The following is a 26,612-nucleotide window of genomic DNA, read 5'->3' on the forward strand; positions in this document are numbered from 1 at the left end:
AAATTGTTGCAAACGTAAGTAATCTGATCCATTTTAGTTTATGTGCATCTACAATCTCTACATTTCTGATCAAAACTGTATGTTTGTGTCAGGACTGAAGACTAAAGGGAAAAGTGTGAGTAACATACTCGTTTGCTATCCGACTTGCGGAATCCCATGTAATCAGTACGGTCGCCTCTGGTTTTTAGCTCCTTCACCACCTCGTAAAGAGATCGAAAGGATCCTGAAAAACACACGTTAGCATGTTAATAATATCCAGCGTGAGCCTGAAGTCCAGCCGCAAACACACCTGAGGCCAGGAGACCACAGGAGTAGAGATTACACTAAAGCCAGAAGCATGAGTGACGATAATAAACACTCACTGCGTGTCGGCCTGGACCCCAGCGGACGTGGACGCTCCAGCGGTGTGTGTGGACGCTCCTGCTCAGGCACAAAAGCACACACTTTTGTCTCGTTGGCGAAGAGACGTTTTCCCGCCTTCCACGCTCCCTGGACGCCGCTGGCACACACACTCGTCCACTTTGAGTTTTCTGCAAACAACAATATTGATGAGAAACGTGTGTGTTATTAGCACAGATTACGGCTGAATGATGCACTAGTTCTGCATTGAAGAACACGAGAAGAATCACACACACGTCACATTATAATGGTCTCCTGTTTATATGCTCCTGACACCCAGAGAAAAAAGTTTTGTGAATTTAGTATTTTTTTAATGTCATTACATTGTTTAGAGCATAAGAAACAAATCAGTTTTGAAAATGATATGTTATCCACATGCATGTGCTCTGTAGTGGACACCAGGACTCTGTTGTTTAACAATAAAATTACACAAAATTACATTGGGATTTTTTCTTTCATTCACCAATAAATGTTTAGATTTCGGGATTTTTTTTTAACCAAACATTGTATCAAGATGATTCTCAACTTTGTTATAGAAGATATATCGGAATGAATTGATATGCCATTTCATTTTACTTCATGCAATATGAGGGTAAAATGACCATAAATGTAATTCCCATTCAAAACAATGTATCTGTACACTGTATCTAATTTGCATATTAATGTTCTGTTGACTTTTATTATTATCCCCATGTTGAGGTTTTGTTGCAATGAGTTTTAACATGCATACACAGAAATAAAAACAAAGATATGAAAACTCAAAAACACATTTTAAAAGCTTTTTTTTTTTTTTGCAAAAAAAAATTGCTGGCATCCTAAATCACAGACCGATGGTAATCTCTCGAACTCATTACACAGAGCATGTCTGATAGGATCTTCATGGCTTTGCTAAGGATTCTGGTTTGGTAAATTGTCGCAACATGTAATAATGGGAGTAATAATTGCCAACATTTTCATAACCGTCCAGACTTCACACTCCGGTACGCATGGTCTAGTATAATGTGGTCAAAAGTGTTTTGGTGTGTGTGTGTGTGTATTAACCTGTGGTGTTGTTCTCCCACGCGACTCTAGGGGAAGCGGGAGCTTCACTCTCCTCCGTTGAGTTTCTCTCCTCCATCATGTCTAACTCTGACTAACTCTGGCACTAACTAACTAACTCTGACTCTGACTAACTCTGGCACTAACTAACTCTGGCACTAACTAACTAACTCTGGCACTGACTAACTCTGGCACTAACTAACTCTGGCACTGACTAACTCTGGCACTGACTAACTCTGGCACTAACTAACTAACTCTGGCACTGACTAACTCTGGCACTAACTAACTCTGGCACTGACTAACTCTGGCACTGACTAACTGACTAACTCTGGCACTAACTAACTCTGACTCTGACGATAATCGCTGCACTGACTGACCTGAACAACTCGGCCTGTGACGTGATATGGAACTCGCGCTGCCGGTGACGTCAGAGCGGCTGCTCTGCGCGCGGTCGATCGATCGCCGCGAACACATTTAAAGAGACAGTTCACCAGAAATAAATAAGGGTCAACATTTAATCACACTCAGGTCGTTCAAAGCACGTGAGACTTTCGATCATTTTCGGAACACAAATGAAGGTATTTTAAATGAACTCTGGCAGAGTTAAAGATACTGTTAAACTATAATCTATTTAAATCGAGCGGTTTAGTCCAAATCTCCTGAAGAGACTCGATCGCTTTATATTATGAACAGATATACAAATAACAAATAATAGCCTAGCCTATATAAATATATAAAACAACAAACCATCCAATGCTAACTTTATAGGGAATTGTGTTGTTTTTATGTCCAAAAACACACTGCATTCATTTATTAATCAGCATATATTCAGTGTTACACACACTAAGCCACATTTTGAACATTGCAGATTCTTTAGCCATGTACAGTAAAGTCATGAGTACAGAAAACTGAACACATCAATTCAGAAATTAAACAATAATCAGTGAATGAGGGTAACCATGATTCATTTTTTTTTAAGTCTCATCATGGAATCATGATTGAGTCACTGATACTCTCCATAATTTGGCCCAAAACATAAAGACATGATGAAAAGATATGAAAAGATTGAGCAGTTACTGCAGATCTGAGTGTCCTGTATAAATGCGGTTGATGTGCTATAATTCTGCTTCACTACCAGCCGCTGAACCTCAACAGTGTGACAATGAGCAAAGACAGTCAGCCAACAAATAAACAACAACGTTCATGAAGAGCATTTCTAGCATATCTCCTGTTTTATTTGTGTTCATGTTGAGTTTCTCAGGCAGAATCTGAGCTCTCTCGTTCCTGACTGAGTCCAGCTGTTTCAGTGGATGAGGAAGAGGATGATGAAGAAGATGTTGATGAGGATGAATGAATGACACACCCACACACACACACACACACACGCTATAGCTGGAGACAGTGCGCTCACTACACACACACACACACACACACACACACTTGTTTTTCTATACTTCTTCTGGAATTATTAGAGGAGGTTAAACAGCTGCGCCTCCAAAACATTGAAAAGGACAAACGGATCGTGGAGCTTGAACGGAGGGTGGACGATCTGGAGCAGAGCTCTGAACATTTAAAACATAAAATTTAAAAAGTTTAGTCCTATTATTCCTCTGGCAAAGCAGCGCACGCTCTTCATTAAAGGGCCCCTATTATGGAATTTTGAAATGTACCTTTCATGTAGTGTGTAACATAGATCTAAGTGAACAAAAACATCCTGCAAAGTTTGAAATATGAAAGTGTACCGTATATAAAGTTATTGTCTTTCAAAAGTAAGAGTCGACTCTGAGTCATTTTTATGAATCGTTAGAAGACCGAAGCTTTATCTCTGACTAGATGACGTCAACTTGTCAAGTTATTTGAATACGATACGCCCACTTATTGCGCTCCAAGGCCAGGGAAAATATCATGGCGACGAGACGCTGTGTTCTGAAGTGCGACTCAAAAGCAAACTTTTTTCATCTGCCCAAGGAGGAGCATTTGAAGACTAAGTGGCTACAATTCATATATAACTATACCACAGAAGTATAGTCCGAGCCTTGTGCTTTGCTCGCGCCATTTTCAAGACGATTGCTTTACCAACTTAAATGCAATCAAACTTGGATTCACGAGCCGGCTGATATTGAAGGAAGGTTCAGTTCCAAGTGTATTTGCATCAGCTTCCTCCTCCGTATCACAACCTGTAAGTGTTATTAATAATTGTTGCTTTTATGTTTTATGTAGCATGCTTAATAATTATTTTGTTTGTTGTGTAAGCACCGTTTAGCTTCTAGGTCTTCAATGACAATTGTATTGAGATAGCCTATGTGGAGTGTTTGTCGTTGTTTTCGGAGTTGTCTTAAAGAATAGAGTAATACCACGTAGTAACGTAACTACATTTTATTTTTTTTATTTTTGTAAAAACGTTATGTTTATGCATCGGGCTAACGCAAACAAAGACTGATTGTGCTTTTACAATATGAACTCTACAATATGAACTCTGGGCTATGCTCGCTAACATAACATTACATTCTTTATCTTATTTTTAGTTTTTTACTACAAACTACAAAGCAGTGGACTATAATAATTATTATAACACAATTTAATTGATAAAAGCATCATTGTAATCCGTGTTAAACAATAAGTATTATCTCTGTAAACACTGCTGGGTCATCTGACCAATCAACGCAGATTAGCGTCGCGCAAAGGAGGGGTTTGAAAAAATGAGTCGTTGAACGAATCATTTGGGAGTCGGTGAGCAAATCAGGTAAAAATAAATGCATATTATACGACAACAAAAGTGTTTTTGGTCATTGCATGCACGTAAAACTGTTGTTGGGGACTCCCTAAACAACATTAGGAACATTTTAAATGTCATAATAGGTGCCCTTTAAGATCTCATGTCTCACAGCTGTGATTGTACAGGCGATCGCCTCGTTCAGAGTTGCACAATTAAAATGAAAAATGACACGCACAGTATCATGTAAGTCTAAATAAACTGTTTTAAATATTGACGTTTATTGTAAGGTTCAAATAAATTTAATTTATTGTCTAAACTGCGTCTGGCCATTATTTTCTGACAGCCGCGTGGGGAGACTGGGCGGGGATTTAAATGACGTCCACCTGTGAATGCAGACACGGTGGCTGGATTGCGTTTACATTACACTGAGATCCGATCACAATGCGTCCTCGACTACCTCCGAAACTGGACACTCTGATCGGATAACATTCCGATCAGAAGCGCGTTTACACTCGTCTTTTCAATGTGTATGTGGACAACATCCAGATACAGGTCCCATGTTAATGCCAAGTGTAAACGCAGAACAATGGCCAAATCCAGAGAAATATCAACTGATCTGATAACTCGGAGATCTTGTCATATTTTATTACCATTTTCTAAACTACAGCGAATAAACTGTGATAATGTGAGATATGTTGAAGGTGTCTGAATAAAGTTTGGTTTGACTGTAGGTATTAACACTTGATGTACATGTTAAAACACAAAATGTGCCTTCATTCATGAACATATCCTACATTATCCTAAACTTTTAATTCATTTATGTGGTTGTTATTAGTCTGCAGGCTTATTATTATCATAAACAGTTCTATAATTCATTTTCAATATGTACAAAACCACTTTAAAGTTGCCATGAAATAAAATTGTACAATTCGTATTTTTATATGTAATATTGTAGTGTTTATTATAAATGATTTATCTTTGCACGCCATACATATTTTTTAATCATTAATCAAATATGTTATCATTCCCTCCCCCCTCGAAACGACTTCTCTTCCTGTCATGTGATCTGGCTCGCGAGGGCACGGCAACTCCCCTCAAACCGTTAGTCTGCTACATAGGCTGTAGAAAAAGATGGACGACACCCCTTCGCTCTCTTCCACTGGTGAGAACTGAAGCCGCCAGTGTCCTGATTTGTTTACGCATCATTTATGCGGCCAAAAAAGACAAGGACACAAACACCCAACGTCAAATTTTTCAAAACTTTATTAACAGACTGAAATAAATCAAAACAAAACCTCCCACATGTCAAACTCAACCCAATTGGAAAACAGCTCATCTGAAAAACAAACCATCAATTTAGTGGACCACTTATCGAGTAACTGCAGCTCTATTAGGATTGTGATGATAAACGGATTCATACTTATATTGGCCTCCAGGTCATCGGGTCTCCACAGCGCTGTGGCCTCCGCCCCGACTGGTGGCAACTCCTCATACTGGGGAACAGCTCATCTGAAAAACAAACCATCAATTTAGCTATTAATGATACATTTTAGTTACTATTAGGATTGTGATGATAAACTGATTCATACCAATGTCATCTGCCTCCGTCCCGGCCGGTGAGGCAAGCGCCTGAGGTGGCAAGGCCCACACCTGAGCCGGTCGCTCTCCCGCCTGAGAGAAGTCGAGGACCATGAGGACGGCTGGCTGTGACTGCCACAAAAGCCGAAGCTTCCCCACGGTCACCGACTTCTCCAGCGCCCGCACTGCTCTTGAGCTCGAGCGGGTCTAAAACAATATAACAATGTTTTTATCTTTCACGACAAACATCTCATGTAAATGTCTCAAATGTTTGCAAGTCGGAGGCTCGTGTAGCCGCAACATTGCAGCTGCATCTCGACTCAAAGGTAAGGTGACTCTGGACTGATCTCACATATCCTAATTAAAGTCCAGAGTATGCTTCATTTTCCATCTCGCGAGCCTTTTAAAGTAAACCCTAGGGCTGCCCTGACTAAAGAGTAGTCAAATCATTCAAGCCATTAGTCAATTAACCACGTTTACAATAATTTAATTACTTAAATATACTTTTTTGGGGTGTGTGTGTGTGTGGGGGGGGGGTAATAGTATGTGCTATTAGGGGGTTTACTAAAGCACATACTTTGTGAGAGTAAGGCAGGGCTCCAGACTAACTTTTTTCACTAGGAGCACAGTGGCCCCCAACTGAAAATTTTAGGGGCACAACAAGAAAATTTAGGAGCACACACCGTAAATCAACATACTAACCAAATATTCACATTTCTACTAATTTCCAGTGTATTACTAATAAATACTTTGATAATAGATGCAGAAATTACAATGCCTTTGCGCTCTGATTTAACGTTACAGCCTCTTGTCTTCTAAAAGCAACCGGCAGTTGATTTATTAACATGTCACGGCATACTCTATGCTTGAGGCTAAGATTGTGTTTAAATATAGTATTGTGTTTAAACTGTGAAGTGCCTGCACTGTCGGCAAACTTCGTGTTCCCCGCAGTTATGGGGTAGCGACTGCAACATTTGCAGTTTATGGAATTCGTCTCCTTACAGTACTACCTCAACCAGTCTTCCCGGAAATGGTGGGTTCGGCCTTTTTCGCCACTAAAACCTCTCACTCTGAATCATCATCCGACTGTGACACTGTACTGGGCTGCAACGTTTCAAATAGCTCACGGTTCAGTGTGTATCACGGTTTTAGGTTCACGGTTTCGGTATGATTCGGTATGTGTTCAGGGGAAAAAAAGACTAACTGTCAAAAAAAATTAAGAAAATAAGAAGAAATAATCTAACCAAGCAAAAGCACAAATAAATACAATAGAGCAAAGATAGCCTACTAATAATATAAACTATGCTTTTCAGGTCTAACATTAGTTTTCAGGTACAGAAATTGAATAAAATAATAAAATGTAAAATAACATTGCATATTTGACTGTATAAATTAAAGATTAATCCTTATTAAAGTTACAAAAGCTATTCAATTCAGAGCTTAAGGCATAACAGATACTATATCTGCTAGGATACTCATCAAGACGGCCATGTTTTGTGTGAATTTGTCCATTCAAGTGCAAATTAAAGTTTGCACTTTCGACTTGAAAGATAACTCAATATTTGCGCGCTGTCTGAGATGAGCAGCCTACGAATACACGCGCGCGCACAAATCTAGACGCGAGTTCTCTTTCACGTCTTGCTCTTGAATGTTTACATTGGCAAAACATAAATGAGTTTAGTTTAAACACCGATGGTAACGTCTGCAGTTCAGGTCTCGCCGGCGCTCGTGCGCTATCAACTCCCGGGTGATGACGGCGTAAATGATGAGCATTTGGCACTTGCATTGTTTACAAAGAGTTATCGTTTTGATTATCGCTGTTGTAATGTATTATTTGGTAAGCCAGCAAGTGAATTTAACTGGCACAGTAGCCGCAGGTCGGAAGAACGAGTCAATAGTTCGCTTGCTCGTTGCTCAGACGCACATAGCAGGTTGTGATATTTGTCTCCGTCTCCTTCCCACAGACGTTTAAACGCGCGCTCGATTATCTCTAAGACCCTCCCCCTCCATACATTAGCCACTTACAGTGGCCGTTCCCTATTCTTCTCGCACTCATTGTCCTGCCACACATTTCGGATTCATTGATAAGCCCCTTCCACGTTTAACGTGTAAAAAATGACTGGTCGCACATGTGCGACTGGATGTAAAATTCAGTCGCACACTCTCAAATTTTGGTCGCAAAATGCGACCATTTGGTCGCAGTCTGGAGCCCTGTAAGGGAAATGAAAGATGAAAGGAATGTACTTTAAAATTTATGTTTTTAGCCTTTCAATTATATCTTATATTGTCTACATACAGATTTATCAATTACCAAATTAGAATTTAATAAAACCGTTCTAAGAGAATTTCATGAAGAATAAAGTATTCAATTTACTAATTCCACCAGATTCTCGGAGCAGCTCTTCTTAAAAATGTAGATTCTCACCTAAAAAATGAAGAAATTGTTTTACAAACACAAGTAAACTGAACCATTTGCGTTTGTGTACATCTACAATCTTTACATTTCTGATTAAAACTGTTAACACTGTTGTTTTTGTCAGGACTGAAAGACTAAAGACAGAAGGCACAACAAGAAGCAAAAAGTTTGGTGTATACAGAAAGAGCAACATACAGATTTATCATCTACCTCTCGATATCCCCAATAAATATGCAAATTTTGAAAACTTCTCTTTCTTACTCGAATGCTGCGTTCACACCAAACGCGACTAGAGCGTCAAATTCGCGTCAATCGTGTCTAGTTTGACGCTTGAACATTTTGAATGCATTCGTAAAAAGCAAGCGTTTGAAGCGAAATTGACGCCCGTCCGAGGCGTAATCCGCTTCTTCCGGGAGAGCAAGTGCTAGGCGGTTCTGTTAGCAAGAAAAGCCAAATTTAAAAATACTACTGTTATTGCGTCACGAAATGTAGTTTTAGGAGTTGTTCAGTCGAGAATGTAGTTGTTTAAAGCTCAAATCTGTGGTTTATTTATAAAGATAGCGCCTTTTTAAAACATTTGATCTGACGTTTCGGAGTTGTGAGATCCAGGCGATCCTCAGCGCTCATGTAACCCGCCGGGAACAGCCTTACCTCGACTAGTCCTCCTGACGTCTGCCGCTGGTCAACGAGACATGTTTAAATTCACAATCTATAGCTTCGGTTATAGCATGTGTTCCTAAGCAAAATGGAGGAAAAGGTAATTTATGTTGCGGGTTTCCCCCAGCATTTCTTGCTGTTTCTATGATATTCTCTGGATGCCAGTGTTGCGCGGGTTGATCCAAAATGAGCGGGTGCCTGCGGTCACGCGCGGTTATGAGTCATCCAAAAATATTTCTAAGACATTAGGGTCGGTCGGGTCGTTTGAAATAAAGATGCCAATTAAACCTTTGTAATTGATATAGTACTAGACACAATTTTCTATAAAATACATAGGCATATACTTTATTGGCTGAATAACTGGCGCGAAGATGACGGTAGAGATGGAGGCGGGCAAGAGAAAAGGTGAAGACTGGGGAGTGGAAGCTCCGCAAATACACAAATGGAAAGAGCAAAGTGTGGGAGACATTTGCCGAAATAATAAAAGATGATGACCAAAGTGCTGGTCATCACACATCTGTCATGTGTACTTCTTGTATGCCCGATTTCCCAACACGTTGAACTGAGCAATGCCATTGTACCATTTTAATAGGCTACTTTTAAACGCATATAGCTCAGTAATGCCCGTTTTATGTATTTTCTGAGAGGGGGCGGGATTTTTGTTGGGAAAGTCGGGGGAGAGACACCCACTTCGATTAGACTGGATAAACAGTCCCCCCCCAACCAACACACACACACACCCCTAGTTGCTATGTCTATGGCCCAATGACGCTATGAGCATTTACTACTTTTAAAAAATGTGGGTCAGAAAGCGGGTCGGGTACAGTATTTTCTTTCTTTTTTTTGCAGTCCGAGTCGCGGGTGGGTTAGTTGAAAACGTTGGTCAGGTGCGGGTTGTTTATACATTGACCCGCGCAACACTGCTGGATGCCCATGAACATTTATCCATTGCTAAACATTTATTGTCAATCCGCTGTGTTTTATACTTTGCTCATCATTGACACTGATCATTTTACTGAGCTCTATATGTTTTTCAAGCAATGTCATTTCCATTTCACTCTTGTTGTTGGTCTCACCTGGATAGATGTGACATAATTTGCCAAAACCAACGGCTTATTTTGGGCACCAGCGTATCCAGCAGTATCCGTATATCGTCACTCACGGCCCACTCAGCGTACTTTCTGACCGCTGCATTTAAAATGTGTTCATCAGCTCCTGTAGGAACACATGTGCAGTGTTTAGTAAAGCATCATCAAACATCAACAGTGAGCGGTGTTGGAGAAGCCGACTCACGTGTCTCTGGGAGGATCAGTGCGCCTCTGAAGTCCATCAGCTTGACCTCCAGGCTGTTCGGATATATGATGACGTTTTTTATGTGCGTGTCGTGAAAGATGCCGTGATGCATGCAATGCTGCAGCGCCACAACGAGCTGCCGAATGATGTGCTTCACCACAAACTCAGTCAGGCTGCCTCTGTTTCTCTGGACATATTCGAACAAGGTCATCGCGTGATGAGGATACTCCAGCACCAGGATGTCTACATCTTTCCTCACAAATATCTCATATAAGTGTATGATGTGTGTGCTAGTCGGAGGCTTCTGTAGCTGCAACATCGCCGCTGCGTCTCGGCTCAAAGGAGTGGAATAGCCGGGCTAAAGAAAAGAGGTCGACAGAAGGTTAGTTGACTCCTAACTAATCTCTGATCTCGTGACTAAAGGCCCGGGATACTTTTTCATCTCGCGAGCCTTTCAAAGTAAACTCTTGGGCTGCCCTGTTATTCATTCGAGCCATCAGTCAATTAATCACATGTTTATATTCATTTAATTACTTAAATATACTTGGGGATAAACCACATACTTTGGGCTTAAAGAGTTCATTAAAGATGAAAGCAATGTACTTTACAACTGATGTTTCTAGGCTTTCAACTATATCTTATACGGTCTACATACAGATTTATAAATTACCAAATTAGAATTTAAATATAGCTGCAAGCAGCCATTACGGGGCCAAGCGCAAAAGCAGACGACGAGATATGCCTACATGGCTGAAAGTGTGAGACAAACTGCAGCAAGGAGCAATTAAAGACATTTGAAGATGAATTTTGGCAAAATGGTTGAAAAATCACATACAATAACTAAAAATATGATTATCACTTTCGACCAATAGGTGGCGCAGTTACGAAACTGATGTGATGTGGTCAGAGTGAAGTGACAATGACACATACAAAGTTTGGTGTCAATATGTCAAGGCATTGCAGATATAAAGCCTGAATAGTCATTTTTGGCATCATGCCTCAACTTTGCCACTGCGGTATACGAAAACGGTTTCGTCTATCGACACGAAATCCATAACTTTTACTCGGCACGGTCTGGAGATGACACGATCCGATTTTGGTGAAAATCGGACGTTCGGTCTAGGAGGAGTTCGAAAAAGTAGGTTTTAAAAGAAAATAAAGATGGCGGACAGGAAGTTTGGCTGACTATGGCAAAATTGGTATCTATGTTTTCAGCATAACCCAAGGAATTTATTGAGATCAGTGTCATTACTATAGGCAAATTTATTCAAAAGTTATTAGCATTTTTGGAAATTTCATTATAACTTTTTACCAAAAGGTGGCGCTGTCTCATAATCTTTTGAGTACCTTTAGGGCCTTGTACTGATGACCCATACTGAGTTCCGTAACGATACGTTCATGCGTTCATAAAATACAGCATTTTAGCACATTTGGCGGTCGACCGCCAAAATGGCCGATATGGGAAAATTGGATATCAGTCGACTCAGCATGACGCCCTGAATCTAACGAGACCCCTTTTGTGATTTTTGGACAAACCGTTCAGAAGTTATAAGCAAAAACATAAATTCTTCATATCTCCGGACCAGTAGGTGGCGCTGCGCCGAAACGCAGCATGTAGCCTCAGGTCATGCTTGTGATGACATGTACCAAATTTGGTCTGAATCCGATAAAGCGTTGTGGAGATACAGCCTTACGTCTGTTTTCGCAAGCGCTCCGTAAAATTTATTTGCGCGGTATTTGAGAACGGTTATTCGAATCAACTTGATTTCCATAACTTTTTGTCGTCATGGTCTGGAGATGATCTGGTTCAATTTTCGTGAAATTCGGAGCAACGGCCTAGGAGGAGTTCGAAAAAGTAGGTTTTTCGGAAAATTCAAAATGGCGGGAAAACTATTATGGCGGAAAATGACGTCATAGGGTGCAGTCGAATCGTCGTGAGCTCAGGAATCAGAGGGGAAAATAATTTTGTTGATAGGCCTTACGGTTTAAAAGTTATTAGCATACAATTTCTGAAACTTTGGACAGGTGGTGGCGCTAGAGGGAATGAGTTAGAAACACCAATATTGGTGTATTTGATGTTGGGACTGTCCTCTATCAAAATGTCAAACCAAAACAACTTTCCCGCATACGCTTCTATGGGCTGCCATAGACTCCCAGTCGGAAGAAAAAGAAGAATAAGAACGGGAACAGATACAATAGGTGCCCGCACCTTCAGTGCTTGGCCCCTAATAAAACGATTATTGGAAAATTTCATCAAGAATAAAGTTGTCAACTTACAAAGTCCACCAGCTTCTCAGGCCGGCTCTTCTTAAAAAAACTGATGAGCACCTAAACGTGAAGAAAATTGTTGCAAACGTAAGCAATCTGATCCACTTTAGTTTATGTGCATCTACAATCTTTACATTTCTGATCAAAGCTGTATGTTTATGTCAGGACTGAAGACTAAAGGCAGAAGAGAACAAGAGGGAAAAAGTGTGAGTAACATACTCGTTTGCTATCCGACTTGCGAAATCCCATGTAATCAGTACGGTTCGCCTCTGGTTTTTAGCTCCTTCACCACCTCGTAAAGAGATCGAAAGGATCCTGAAAAACACACGTTAGCATGTTAATTATATCCAGCATGAGCCTGAAGTCCAGCTGCCAACACACCTGAGGCCAGGAGACCACAGGAGTAGAGATTACACTAAAGCCAGAAGCATGAGTGACGATAATAAACACTCACTGCGTGCCGGCCTGGACCCCAGCGGACGTGGACGCTCCTGCGGTGTGTGTGGACGCTCCTCCTCGGGCACAAAAGCACACACTTTGGTCTCCGTGTGGAAGAGACGTTTCCACGCTCTCCGGCCGCTGGCACACGCACTCGTCCACTTTGAGTGATTTTCTGCAAACAACAATATTGATGAGAAACGTGTGTGTTATTAGCACAGATTACGGCTGAATGATGCACTAGTTCTGCATTGAAGAACACGAGAAGAATCACACACACGTCGCTAAAGCTGCGCTACACGTAAGTCACATTTTAATTGTCTCCTGTTTATGTCTGTTTATATGCTCCTGACACCCAGATAAAAAGTTTTGTGAATTTAGTATTCTTGTGTTTATGTCATTATTGTTTAGAGCATAAGAAACTAATCAGTTTTGAAAAGGATATGTTATCCATATGCATGTTCTCTGTAGTGGACACCAGGACTCTGTTGTTTAACAATAAAATTACTCGAAATTACATTCGGATTTTTTCTTTCATTCACCAATAAATGTTTCGATTTCGGGATATATTTTTTTAACCAAACATTGTATAAAGATGATTCTCAACTATGTTATGGAAGATATATCGGAATGAATTGATATGCCATTTAATTTTACTTATGCAATATGAGGGTGAAATGGCCATAAATGTAATTCCCATTCAATACAATGTATCTGTACACTGTATCTAATTTGCATATTAGTAGCCTATATGTTCTTGTTGTTGACTTTTATTATCCCCATGGGGAAATTTTGTTGCAATGAGTTTTAACATGCATACACAGAAATAAAAACAAACATATGAAAACACAAAAACACATTTTTAAAATCACAAAATCAATGACAAAAACAGAAGCAGTCCTCCCAGACTCATCACTGAGGACTCAGTAAACACTCAGTAAACTCTACAAGAAAGAAAAAAACACTATCTTTCATTTAAGCATTTTAATGCCTGTGGCAGGAGAGATTTCCCGCCCCCTCCCTATTTAAAAAAAATGCTGGCATCCTAAATCACAGACCGATGGTAATCTCTCGAACTCGTTAAACAGAGCATGTCTGATAGGATCTTCATGGCTTTGCTAAGGATTCTGGTTTGGTAAATTGTCGCAACATGTAATAATGGGAATAATAATTGCCAACATTTTCATAATATTATCTAATATTTCATAGGAATATGAACGTGTTCTTTACAGGACGTCCAGACTTCACACTCCGGCACGCATGGTCTAAAGTATAATGTGGTCAAAAGTGTGTGTGTGTGTGTATTAACCTGTGGTGTTGTTCTCCCACGCGACTCTAGGGGAAGCGGGAGCTTCACTCTCCTCCGTTGAGTTTCTCTCCTCCATCATGTCTGGCTCTGACTAGCTCTGGCTCTGACTAGCTCTGGCTCTGACTAGCTCTGGCTCTGACTAGCTCTGGCTCTGACTAGCTCTGGCTCTGACTAGCTCTGGCTCTGACTAGCTCTGGCTCTGACTAGCTCTGGCTCTGACTAGCTCTGGCTCTGACTAGCTCTGGCTCTGACTAGCTCTGGCTCTGACTAGCTCTGGCTCTGACTAGCTCTGGCTCTGACTAGCTCTGGCTCTGACTAGCTCTGGCTCTGACTAGCTCTGGCTCTGACTAGCTCTGGCTCTGACTAGCTCTGGCTCTGACTAGCTCTGGCTCTGACTAGCTCTGGCTCTGACTAGCTCTGGCTCTGACTAGCTCTGGCTCTGACTAGCTCTGGCTCTGACTAGCTCTGGCTCTGACTAGCTCTGGCTCTGACTAGCTCTGGCTCTGACTAGCTCTGGCTCTGACTAGCTCTGGCTCTGACTAGCTCTGGCTCTGACTAGCTCTGGCTCTGACTAGCTCTGGCTCTGACTAACTCTGGCTCTGACTAACTCTGGCTCTGACTAACTCTGGCTCTGACTAACTCTGGCTCTGACTAACTCTGGCTCTGACTAACTCTGGCTCTGACTAACTCTGGCTCTGACTAACTCTGGCTCTGACTAACTCTGGCTCTGACTAACTCTGGCTCTGACTAACTCTGGCTCTGACTAACTCTGGCTCTGACTAACTCTGGCTCTGACTAACTCTGGCTCTGACTAACTCTGGCTCTGACTAACTCTGGCTCTGACTAACTCTGGCTCTGACTAACTCTGGCTCTGACTAACTCTGGCTCTGACTAACTCTGGCTCTGACTAACTCTGGCACTGACTAACTCTGGCTCTGACTAACTCTGGCTCTGACTAACTCTAACTCTGACGATAATCGCTGCACTGACTGACCTGAACAACTCGGCCTGTGACGTGATATGGAACTCGCGCTGCCGGTGACGTCGCCGCAAACACATTTAAAGAGACAGTTCACCAGAAATAAAAAAGGGTAATAATTTAATCACACTCAGGTCGTTCAAAGCACGTGAGACTTTCGATCATTTTCGGAACACAAATGAATGTATTTTAAATTAACTCTGGCAGAGTTAAAGATACTGTTGAACTATAATTTATTTAAATCGAGCGGTTTAGACCAAATATCCTGAAGAGACTCGATCGCTTTATATGATGAACAGATTGAATTTATTCTCTGCTGTAAAATAACAAACCCTCCAATGCTAACTTTATAGGGAATTGTGTTGTTTTTATGTCCAAAAACACACTGCATTCATTTATTAAATCAGCATTTATTCAGTGTTACACACACTAAGCCACATTTTGAACATTGCAGATTCTTTAGCCATGTACAGTGAAGTCATGTGTAACCCACAAAAGGTTACTGGAGTGCAACTCTCTACTCTGCCTGAGGGTGGCGCGTACACCCCAGGAAATTTACTATTAAATCAAACACGCATTTCCGCCATTGAAGAAGCTGCTAGAACGCAACAAGGATTGGTATGAAAAATATCCTCTTAAGGATAGATGTTGAACATTGGTGACCTTGAATGTGCTCTTATTATGACTGTTGACTAAGGGGGTGTGAGTCTAAGGGGTGTGGTTCATTCATTGATGTTTTACAGCTGTTGCAATTTAATAAATGACTGCATGCGCCTGTGTGTGTGTGCACGCCAGTCAAACGAAACCCGATGGCTACGTGAGTTTATTCCTCTGTCATGGTTTAGCCGGTATTCTGCCCTTTATGGTATGATGGCAAACTTAACAGGTTATGGGCCCAGAAAGGAGTTTGGAAGCCGGTGGAACCGTTTATGTTTTGACGGGGATGAGAAAAATTATGAACTGTGGGAAACTAAGTTTCTGCGTCTGCTCAGTTTGAAGAGCACCATACTGAGCGAACCACCTGATGATGACGGTGTAGAAGAAGACGAGGAGAAAAATGAGGACGCGTATGCAGAACTGATTTAGCTGTTGGATGATAAAAGCCTTTCCCTTGTGATGAGAGATGCAGCGGATGATGGAAGAAAGGCGCTGAAGATTCTGAGAGAACACTATGCTGGTAAAGGGAAACCACGAGTGATCAGCTTATACACAGAGCTTACGTCTCTTCAGAAAGCTGTCAATGAGAGCGTCACAGATTATGTCATTCGCGCAGAGACCGCTATTACAGCTTTGAGAAATGCGGAAGAGACTTTAAGTGATGGCTTGTTGATTGCAATGGTTCTGAAGGGCCTACCGGACTCTAAGCTATTTTCCATCCACATAACCCAAAGTGATGAAACGATAACTTTCACAGAGTTTAAAACAAAGCTGAGGAGCTATGAGAGCACAGAAAAGTTTAGTGCTGCTTGCTCAGAGGATGACAGCGTGATGAAGGTGAAAGCAAGAGACGGGTGGAATATGAAATTGACCTGTTTTAACTGCGGGGACAGAAGGGACATAAGGCTGTGGAGTGCATTTCTACTACGAGTGAGCATAGAGAACAGCGACAGTGGTGTCATCTTTGCAAAAGTTCCACGCACAGGGATGTGAATTGCAGGTGGAGAAAGCGGGACAACGTGAAGCAGGTGGTGGATGAGGAGGACCACACCTTTGCTTTTAAGGTGGGCCAAGTGGATGCCGTCCTGACCAGCGGGGTGAGGGAAAAAGGTCTCATGGTTGATACAGGAGCCACGTCGCATATCATCCGGGACATTACACAGTTCAAGGACTTTGATAAAAGTTTTGAGCCACATAAGCACATCCTAGAGCTGGCTGATGGAGAGAGGACCAGCGGAAAGGTACGGCCAAAGTTCGCCTGAGAGACAACAATGGTCAAGTGGTGGAAACGATGCTGATGGGGGCGCTGTACGTCCCATCTTTTCCACAGGACATCTTCTCAGTCAAGGCAGCGACGTCCCAGGGAGCGACGGTCATTTTCAAAGAAGGTCAGAACAGACTTCAATTAAAAATGCAATTAGACACGAAACCTCAGCTCCCTATTCACCCCATCAGAATGGGACAGCTGAGAGGAGCTGGAGAACTTTGCTTGACATGGCAAGGTGTATGTTAATCGAGAGTAGCTTACCAAAAATGTTATGGACGTATGCAATCCAGACTGCAGCTGTTATTCGCAACAGACGTTATACCAGACGTGTAGAACAGACTCCATACTATATGCTGACTGGAAAGAAGCCTGATCTTTCAAAAATGAAAATATTTGGGTCAGAGTGCTATGCATACAAACAGAACAAGAAAGTTAGACTCTCGATGTGAAAAAGGGATTTTCATTGGTTATGACAAGAATAGCCCTGCATATCTAGTGTTCTATCCAGACTCAGGAAAAGTGAACAAAAGTAGGTTGGTGGAGTTTCTCACAAAGAGTGGGACAGAATGCCACACTCAGACAGATCAGTTAATGTGTAAAGATGATGTGCGTAGGGAGAGCACCGAAACTCACCTACCAAAACCTGAGAAAATAGAATTAATAAATCCCCAGGTCTTAAGATCTGAAATGTGTGACCCAAGCCCCAACACAGGTGAAAGGGAAAGTATTGAGAGCAGGCGTTATCCACAGAGAGAGAAGAGGCCTCCACAGTATTTGAGGGATTATGAGTGTGGAATAAAATGTGATGATGACCATGCACTAACCAGTATTGATTATTGTTATCGAGTTGCATGTGATGTACAGATGGTACTCAACCAGAATACGACTTTTAAAATTGTGGGTGTGTATTTGCTGCCTTTGACCGCTAAGAGGCGCTACATTCGCAGACTATGAAAAGTGTCAGTTTATTCTCTCTATTGCGTAATCTGCCGCCGCGCCGCGGCTCATTGAGAGTGATTGAAATGTGGTAACAGATCAATTCAAGTGAAACATGTAGTTAAACGAATTCATAATCACAAGACTGAAATTAAATGTAATGCATTTAATAAATAATGAAAACATTTCAGCACAAAACATTGCAATAGAAAAATATTAGGCTACATCAATGAGGCTTTGTAAGAGCATAAAACGTGATGTTAACAGCGGTCCGACGATAGCTCAGTGGACAACGCAACAGCACGAGCATCACAGAGTTTCAAGCGATGCGAGACCGAATCTCAGCCTTGGCTGACAGCGTTAAATGTTTTACCATTCTTGATGCTTAGATAGGTAACTGTTAATTGAAGTCAAGCGTTTTGTTTAATTATCAATGGCACATTTCAACATAAATTTGCTACATTCCAGTAGAGGACAGACGAGAAAACTGATGAAGGAAGATTATCAGCCGATCGTGTCAGAAAATGAAAATGACGAAGCTTTAATCTGCTAAATTACTGTTTTGTGAATCATTCACGAAATTGAGATGAATGACATAAATACCTGCCATAGCAAAGGAAGAAAACAGATCCTGGGCATTTCAAGGTTTAAATAGTGTCGGGGGCAGTTTATTTATTTAAAACAGGGTTGCATCGAGTTAGAGTTTATTTTCTAAGTAAGAAACAGAATCTTATTCTTGCGACATTTTAAATCTGTAGGCTATTGCCAAAGAAATTGCAGCTAAATAAACAAACAGTAGGCTTGTCTACAAAACGAAACCAGTTCAAACAAGCAACATAAATTAAGATCATGCGTTTTTCTTTGCTTCTCTCTCGCGCTGGATCTCTTTTATTTTATTTTATTTAGTCTCCCTGCACTGCGCGCACCGGGTCTCTCTCGAAATTGAACATTTAATGATAATGGCCATCAACAGCTCGCGGTGACGCATCTATGGCCCATAAATAGATATTTCTCCGTCCTATGGCCCATCAAAAGATATATAGACTACATGCATTGTGCGTCCATACCCATTAATTGCCCATCTTTGGATAATGTATGCTAACACAGTTGTTTTTATTTTTTTAGGAATGTGTTTGCATCACACTCTCCTTCTCCAGCAGCGGGACACGCAGGTGTCGTTCGGTTCTCAATCGAGAATGATGGTAAGTGCACAGACGTAATATTTTACTGATGAAATGTAATTGTGTTTACAATATACATAATATACTCATCATAATATACAAGTAGGGCCTACCTATTCTTGTGTGAAATTACAAAATCGGTTGTCTTAATCCATGGCCATTAGTGATTGATAACGATAATAATACAGTTTCTTTGATTTCGGTTTCCAACATTGATAATACCTGATTATCAAATCATGATATTAGAATGATTTCTGAAGGATCATGTGACACTGAAGACTGGAGTAAGGATGCTGAAAATTCAGCTTTGATCAAAGAAATAAATTATATTTTAAAGTATATTAAAATAGAAAATCATTATTTTAAATTGTAATAATATTTCACAATATTACTGTTGTTTCTGTATTTTTGATCAAATAAAGTCTTGTGCCAGACTATTCAGTATGAGTTATATGAGCTCATTGCAGTGACACAATTTTTCCCAAAACTTACTAACCACGCATAATATTTTTTTTCTATAAAATGCAAACATGTAACTTCTATTTTGCTCACATATTATTGTAGCAGAGTTTGTGCTGCAATACAGCATAATTATGTGTTGGCCAAAGGTATGTTGTAAGTAGCTGAAATAAGCACAAATGTCAGGGCATGTCAAGGGCCCCAAAAACCCCTCAGACCCCAGAGGGTTAATAGGCTAATATAAAATGTACAATAGTCTATGTTTGTCCGGGATTTGAACCAGTGTTATCCAAATGATCGATGCGTAAGTTCTACCACTCGGCCATGAATTTACTCACTGAGAAATGCCCGGTTTCTCCAGTGTGTGTTCTCCAGAAAAACGCTCTTCATTCGTCTCAATCCTCAATAGAATCGTAAAAATTAATCAGCTTCATTGCACCTAATTTATTTTTGTTTGTTATTTTTGTTATTATTATTATTTATTATTTTATCACGCTGCTCCCAACGGGCAATAGGCTTATGTCGCCCACCGACGTCTAGGCGTAGGCTACAATATGAAATAAAGCCTAGGCCTATATTGTTCTCGTCTCTATTTTTAAATTATGATTCTATTTTTCTGTCCTAAACAATGTTCTATAGTAGCCTATTTCATCTGTTAATTGACATTAACCCCGCTTACATTTCAAAATACGGCAATAGCTGCTGTTTTGCACAATGTTTTTCACAATGAATGTATTTACACACCAGTGACAATTTATGAGGACAATCAAGGGGCAATTGCTTTGTCAAATAACCCTATATGCCGTCAAAGGTGTAAACATGTTGACATTAAGTATCATTTTGTTCGATCTGCACTTGAAGATGGAAAGATAACTATTGAATATTGTCCTACGGCAGCCATGGTTGCAGATATTCTGACCAAACCTGTAACCAAAGCCATGCTTGATAGGTTTGTGTGTTTTATTTTTGGTGTGATGTAAATGTACATGTTTTAATGTTATTGTGTCATGTCTAAATGTTATTCAGCCTAAGAGCAAGTGGGGGTGTTGAACATTGGTGACCTTGAATGTGCTCTTTTATCATTATCATTGTGGTTTTACAGCTGTTGCAATTTAATAAATGACTGCATGCGCCTGTGTGTGTGTGCACGCCAGTCAAACGAAACCCGATGGCTACGTGAGTTTATTCCTCCGTCATGGTTTAGCCGGTATTCTACCCTTTATGGTATGATGGCAAACTTAACAATAGAAATTCAAAGAAAAATCCAGTACTAAATATTTAAATATTGTGTTCATTAGGTTGAAAGCTGTGTGACAGAGAGAGAGAGAGAGTTAAGCTGGCGCGAAGATGACGGTAGAGATGGAGGCGGCAAGAGAAAAGGTGAAGACTGGGGAGTGGAAGCTCCGCAAATACACAAATAGAAAGAGCAAAGTGTGGGAGACATTTGCCGAAATAATGAAAGATGATGACCAAAGTGCTGGCTTTGTCATGTGTACTTCTTGTATGCCCGATTTCCCAACACGTTGAACTGAGCAATGCCATTGTACCATTTTAATAGGCTACTTTTAAACGCATATAGCTCAGTAATGCCCGTTTTATGTATTTTCTGAGAGGGGGGCGGGATTTTTGCTGGGCCTATGTCTATGGCCCAAATGACGCTACGGTGAGCATTTACTACTTTTAAAAAATGTGGGTCAGAAAGCGGGTCGGGTACAATATTTTCTTTATTTTTTTTGCGGTCCGAGTTGCGGGTGGGTTAGTTGAAAACGTTGGTCGGGTGCGGGTTGTTTATACATTGACCCGCGCAACACTGCTGGATGCCCATGAACATTTATCCATTGCTAAACATTCATTGTCAATCCGCTGTGTTTTACACTTTGCTCATCATTGACACTGATCATATTACTGAGCTCTATATGTTTTTCAAGCAATGTCATTTCCATTTCACTCTTGTTGTTGCTCTCACCTTTGGACAAATGTGACATTTGCCAAAACCAACGGCTTATTTTGGGCACCAGCGCATCCAGCAGTATCCGTATATCGTCACTCACGGCCCACTCCGCGTACTTTCTGACCGCTGCATTTAAAATGGGTTCATCAGCTCCTGTAGGAACACATGTGCAGAGTTTAGTAAAGCATCATCAAACACATCAACAGTGAGCGGTGTTGGAGAAGCCGACTCACGTGTCTCTGGGAGGATCAGTGCGCCTCTGAAGTCCATCAGCTTGACCTGCAGGCTGTTTGGATATATAAGGATGTTTTTTATGTGCGTGTCGTGAAAGATGCCATGATGCATGCAATGCTGCAGCGCAACAGCGAGCTGCCGAATTATGTGCTTCACCACAAACTCAGTCAGGCTGCCTCGGTTTCTCTGGACATATTCAAACAAGGTCATGCCTTGATGCGGATATTCGAGAACCAGTACTCGTTTGCTATCCGACTTGCGGAATCCCATGTAATCAGTGCGGTCGCCTCTGGTTTTCAGTTCCTTCACCACCTCGTAAAGAGATCGAAAGGATCCTGAAAAACACACATTAGCATGTTAATAATATCCAGCATGAGCCTGACGTCCAGCCGCAAACACACCTGAGGCCAGGAGACCACAGGAGTAGAGATTACACTAAAGCCGGAAGCATGAGTGACGATAATAAACACTCACTGCGTGTCGCCCTGGACCCCAGCGGACGTGTGCGTGGTGCGTCCTGCGGGGGTTGTGGACGCTCCTCCTCAGGCACAAAAGCACACACTTTGGTCTCCGTGTGGAAGAGACGTTTCCACGCTCTCCGGCCGCTGGCACGCGCACCCGTCCACTTTGAGTGATTTTCTGCAAACAACAATATTGATGAGAAACGTGTGTTATTAGCACAGATTACGGCTGAATGATGCACTAGTTCTGCATTGAAAAACACGAGAAGAATCACACACACGTCGCTAAAGCTGCGCTACACGTAAGTCACATTTTAATTGTCTCCTGTTTATGTCTGTTTATATGCTCCTGACACCCAGAGATTTTTTTTAATGTCATTACATTGTTCAGAGCATAAGAAACAAATCATTTGTGAAAAAGGATATTTTATCCATATGCATGTTCTCTGTAGTGGACACCAGGACTCTGTTGTTTAACAATAAAATTACACAAAATTACATTGGGATTTTTTCTTTCATTCACCAATAAACGTTTCGATTTCGGGATATATTTTTTTAACCAAACATTGTATAAAGATGATTCTCAACTACGTTAAGGAAGATATATCGGAATGAATTGATATGCCATTTAATTTTACTTATGCAATATGAGGGTAAAATGTCCATAAATGTAATTCCCATTCAATACAATGTATCTGTACACTGTATCTAATTTGCATATTAGTATATGTTCTTGATGTTGACTTTTATTATCCCCATGGGGAAATTTTGTTGCAATGAGTTTTAACATGCATACACAGAAATAAAAACAAACATATGAAAACACAAAAACACATTTTTAAAATCACAAAATCAATGACAAAAACAGAAGCAGTCCTCCCAGACTCGTCACTGAGGACTTCGTAAACTCTACAAGAAAGAAAAAACACTATCTTTCATTTAAGCATTTTAATGCCTGTGGCAGGAGAGATTTCCCGCCCCCTCCCTATTTAAAAAAAATGCTGGCATCCTAAATCACAGACCGATGGTAATCTCTCAAACTCGTTAAACAGAGCATGTCTGATAGGATCTTCATGGCTTTGCTAAGGATTCTGGTTTGGTAAATTGTCGCAACATGTAATAATGGGAATAATAATTGCCAACATTTTCATAATATTATCTAATATTTCATAGGAATATGAACGTGTTCTTTACAGGACGTCCAGACTTCACACTCCAGCACGCATGGTCTAAAGTATAACGTGGTCAAAAGTGTATGTGTGTGTATTAACCTGTGGTGTTGTTCTCCCACGCGACTCTAGGGGAAGCGGGAGCTTCACTCTCCTCCGTTGAGTTTCTCTCCTCCATCATGTCTGACTCTGACTAACTCTGGTACTAACTAACTCTGACTAACTCTAACTCTGATGATAATCGCTGCACTGACTGACCTGAACAACTCGGCCTGTGACGTCATATGAAACTCACGCTGCCGGTGACGTCGCCGCGAACATAGATAAACTATAATCTATTTAAATCGAGCGGTTTAGACCAAATCTCCTGAAGAGACTCGATCTAGGGATGCAAACGATTAATCGACGATCGATTAATTGTCGATAATACATTAATCGATCAAACTTATCGATCATCGATTAAGCAGGATCATGCGCGTGCGTGCTGCTCAACCGCGAAACACAAGCGAGCGTGCCTGAGTTATGTTTGGGACTATTTTACACCTTCATCATGACTATAAGTTTTCGTGTGCATTCGCAGCCTTTTGTTTTGTGCAAATGTAAGTTGTAATAGTTTATTATGTGTACGACTATCTATATCTGATTTATCTCATAGCCTATATTAGATGCATTTGGTTAAGAATTGTTGACGCGTGATCTTTAGTGCGTGCAGCTCAAACGGCACTGCACGACTAATAATGACTATTGGGACTGTCATATTACATAATATAAAGAGAACAATAGTGTAACAAAACATTGTGAAGTATTTGGGTTTAGTTGCCGTGTCGCGTTGTTCCAGGAAGAGCACGTCCACAACATGAGTCATTCTGAATGGCACGTAACTCAAGTTCACTTGTGCATTCACGTCATTTTGTGCAGATATAATTTGTAATATCATGTTTATTTTGTATATATCTGACTAATCTCATATAGGTTGCGCTTCTTGGAGTTAAATAACGCACTAGCAAAGTGCTCAACGGTTCATTCAGCGCGCGCCGCTCAAGCAGCAATGCACGACTAATAACGGGACTGTCATATTACATAACATCAGAACACTATTTTATTAAATCGTTGTGAATTCATTGGGTTTAGTTGCCGTTTTCAGTGCACGTCTAACGTTACAACACACTGCAAGCACGCGTCTGTGTTGGTGACACGTTGTATTATTAGTCGTTATATTTGATTATTAAATAATTAATTTAATATAATTATCATTCACATCGAAACATTTTACAATCCTACTAGCCCTTTATTTGGATTAAAAGCCATTCTCATTCATTTGGTGAGTAACATAGCGTTTTGAGCAAACCCTGTCATGCTGTTGGCCATATGCACAGCAGCAGACACATAATTTAAATTACGATCGATCATGGGAATTTGTGAAAATTGACATCCCTTCAGTTCTATATTTGAAGTTTCCAGGTCTAGTAATCTTACTGTTACCTTTCTCAGACCAAGCATCAATAAGTGCTGCTACTAATGTTTCAAGTTTTTCAAGTAGTTTAACAGATATATTATTATATGTAGACTTAATATAGTTTAGGCTAAGCCTACCCATATAGATTTATATTTAACATTTATTTTATGTTGCTTAATGTTTGCAACAGGTGAGCCAGTGCAGAATTATTTTTTATGTATTTTAATTTTTTGTGCATAATTTATTTTGTTAAACTACATAAATCCCATTCTGTACCGTATCCCAACTGTTACAATAAAACATCATTTGAGCAATATAACATGCATTTTTGTTCAGTATATAAGCAATATTTTGCTTTTTATGTTAAAGACACTATCGATACCGTGAGAAATGTACATTCTCAGGAAAATAGCCGCTTATCAGTTAATCGTTAATCGATCGATAAGGTCAATCAATTAATGATTAATGAATTAATCGATAATTTGCATCCCTAACTCGATCGCTTTATATGATGAACAGATTGAATTTATTCTCTGCTGTAAAATAACAAACCCTCCAATGCTAACTTTATAGGGAATTGTGTTTTTATGTCCAAAAACACACTGCATTCATTTATTAATCAGCATTTATTCAGTGTTACACACACTAAGCCACATTTTGAACATTGCAGATTCTTTAGCCATGTACAGTGAAGTCATGTGTAACCCACATAAGGTTACTGGAGTGCAACTCTCTACTCTGCCTGAGGGTGGCGCGTACACCCCAGGAAATTTACTATTAAATCAAACACGCATTTCCTCCGTTGAAGAAGCTGCTAGAACGCAACAAGAATTGGTATGAAAAATATCCTCTTAACGATAGAAATTCAAAGAAAAATCCCGTACCGAATATTTAAATATTGTGTGTTCATTAGGTTGAAAGCTGTGTGAGAGAGAGAGAGAGTTGGCGCGAAGATGACGGTAGAGATGGAGGCGGCAAGAGAAAAGGTGAAGACTGGGGAGTGGAAGCTCCGCAAATACACAAATGGAAAGAGCAAAGTGTGGGAGACATTTGCCGAAAGAATGAAAGATGATGACCAAAGTGCTGGCTGTCATGTGTACTTCTTGTATGCCCAATTTCCCAACACGTTGAACTGAGCAATGCCATTGTACCATTTTAATAGGCTACTTTTAAACGCATATAGCTCAGTAATGCCCGTTTTATGTATTTTCTGAGAGGGGGGCGGGATTTTTGCTGGGAAAGTCGGGGAGAGAGACACACAGTTCGATTAGACTGGATAAACACATGCCCCCCCCTTACTACTTTTTAAAAATGTGGGTCAGAAAGCGTGTCGTTGAAAACGTCGGTCGGGTGCGGGTTGTTTATACATTGACCCGCGCAACACTGCTGGATGCCCATGAACATTTATCCAATGCTAAACATTCATTGTCAATCCGCTGTGTTTTACACTTTGCTCATCATTGACACTGATCATTTTACTGAGCTCTATATGTTTTTCAAACAATGTCATTTCCATTTCACTCTTGTTGTTGGTCGCACCTTTGGACAAATGTGACATTTGCAAAAACCATCGGCTTATTTTGGGCACCAGCGCATCCAGCAGTATCCGTATATCGTCACTCACGGCTCCCTCAGCGTACTTTCTGACCGCTGCATTTAAAATGGGTTCATCAGCTCCTGTAGGAACACATGTGCAGAGTTTAGTAAAGCATCATCAAACACATCAACAGTGGGCGGTGTTGGAGAAGCC

General features: G+C 40.7%; 1 long non-coding RNA gene across 2 annotated transcripts; it reads right to left on the bottom strand.

The window, feature by feature from the left end:
* Positions 1–59: 59 nt before the first annotated feature.
* Positions 60–26,539, bottom strand: LOC306997181. 2 transcript variants are annotated; one of them, XR_013797292.1, is made up of 3 exons: positions 26,402–26,539; positions 22,251–22,415; positions 60–223 (listed from the first exon to the last, which is right to left on the bottom strand). It is a non-coding gene; the product is annotated as an uncharacterized lncRNA (long non-coding RNA). The 2 variants fall into 2 exon arrangements; XR_013797293.1 differs by lacking the exon at positions 60–223 and adding an exon at positions 22,014–22,111.
* Between the last annotated feature and the right edge of the window lie 73 nt (positions 26,540–26,612).

This window comes from Phoxinus phoxinus (assembly GCF_949152265.1).
Source record: "Phoxinus phoxinus genome assembly, chromosome: 4".
NCBI lineage: Eukaryota > Metazoa > Chordata > Actinopteri > Cypriniformes > Leuciscidae > Phoxinus > Phoxinus phoxinus.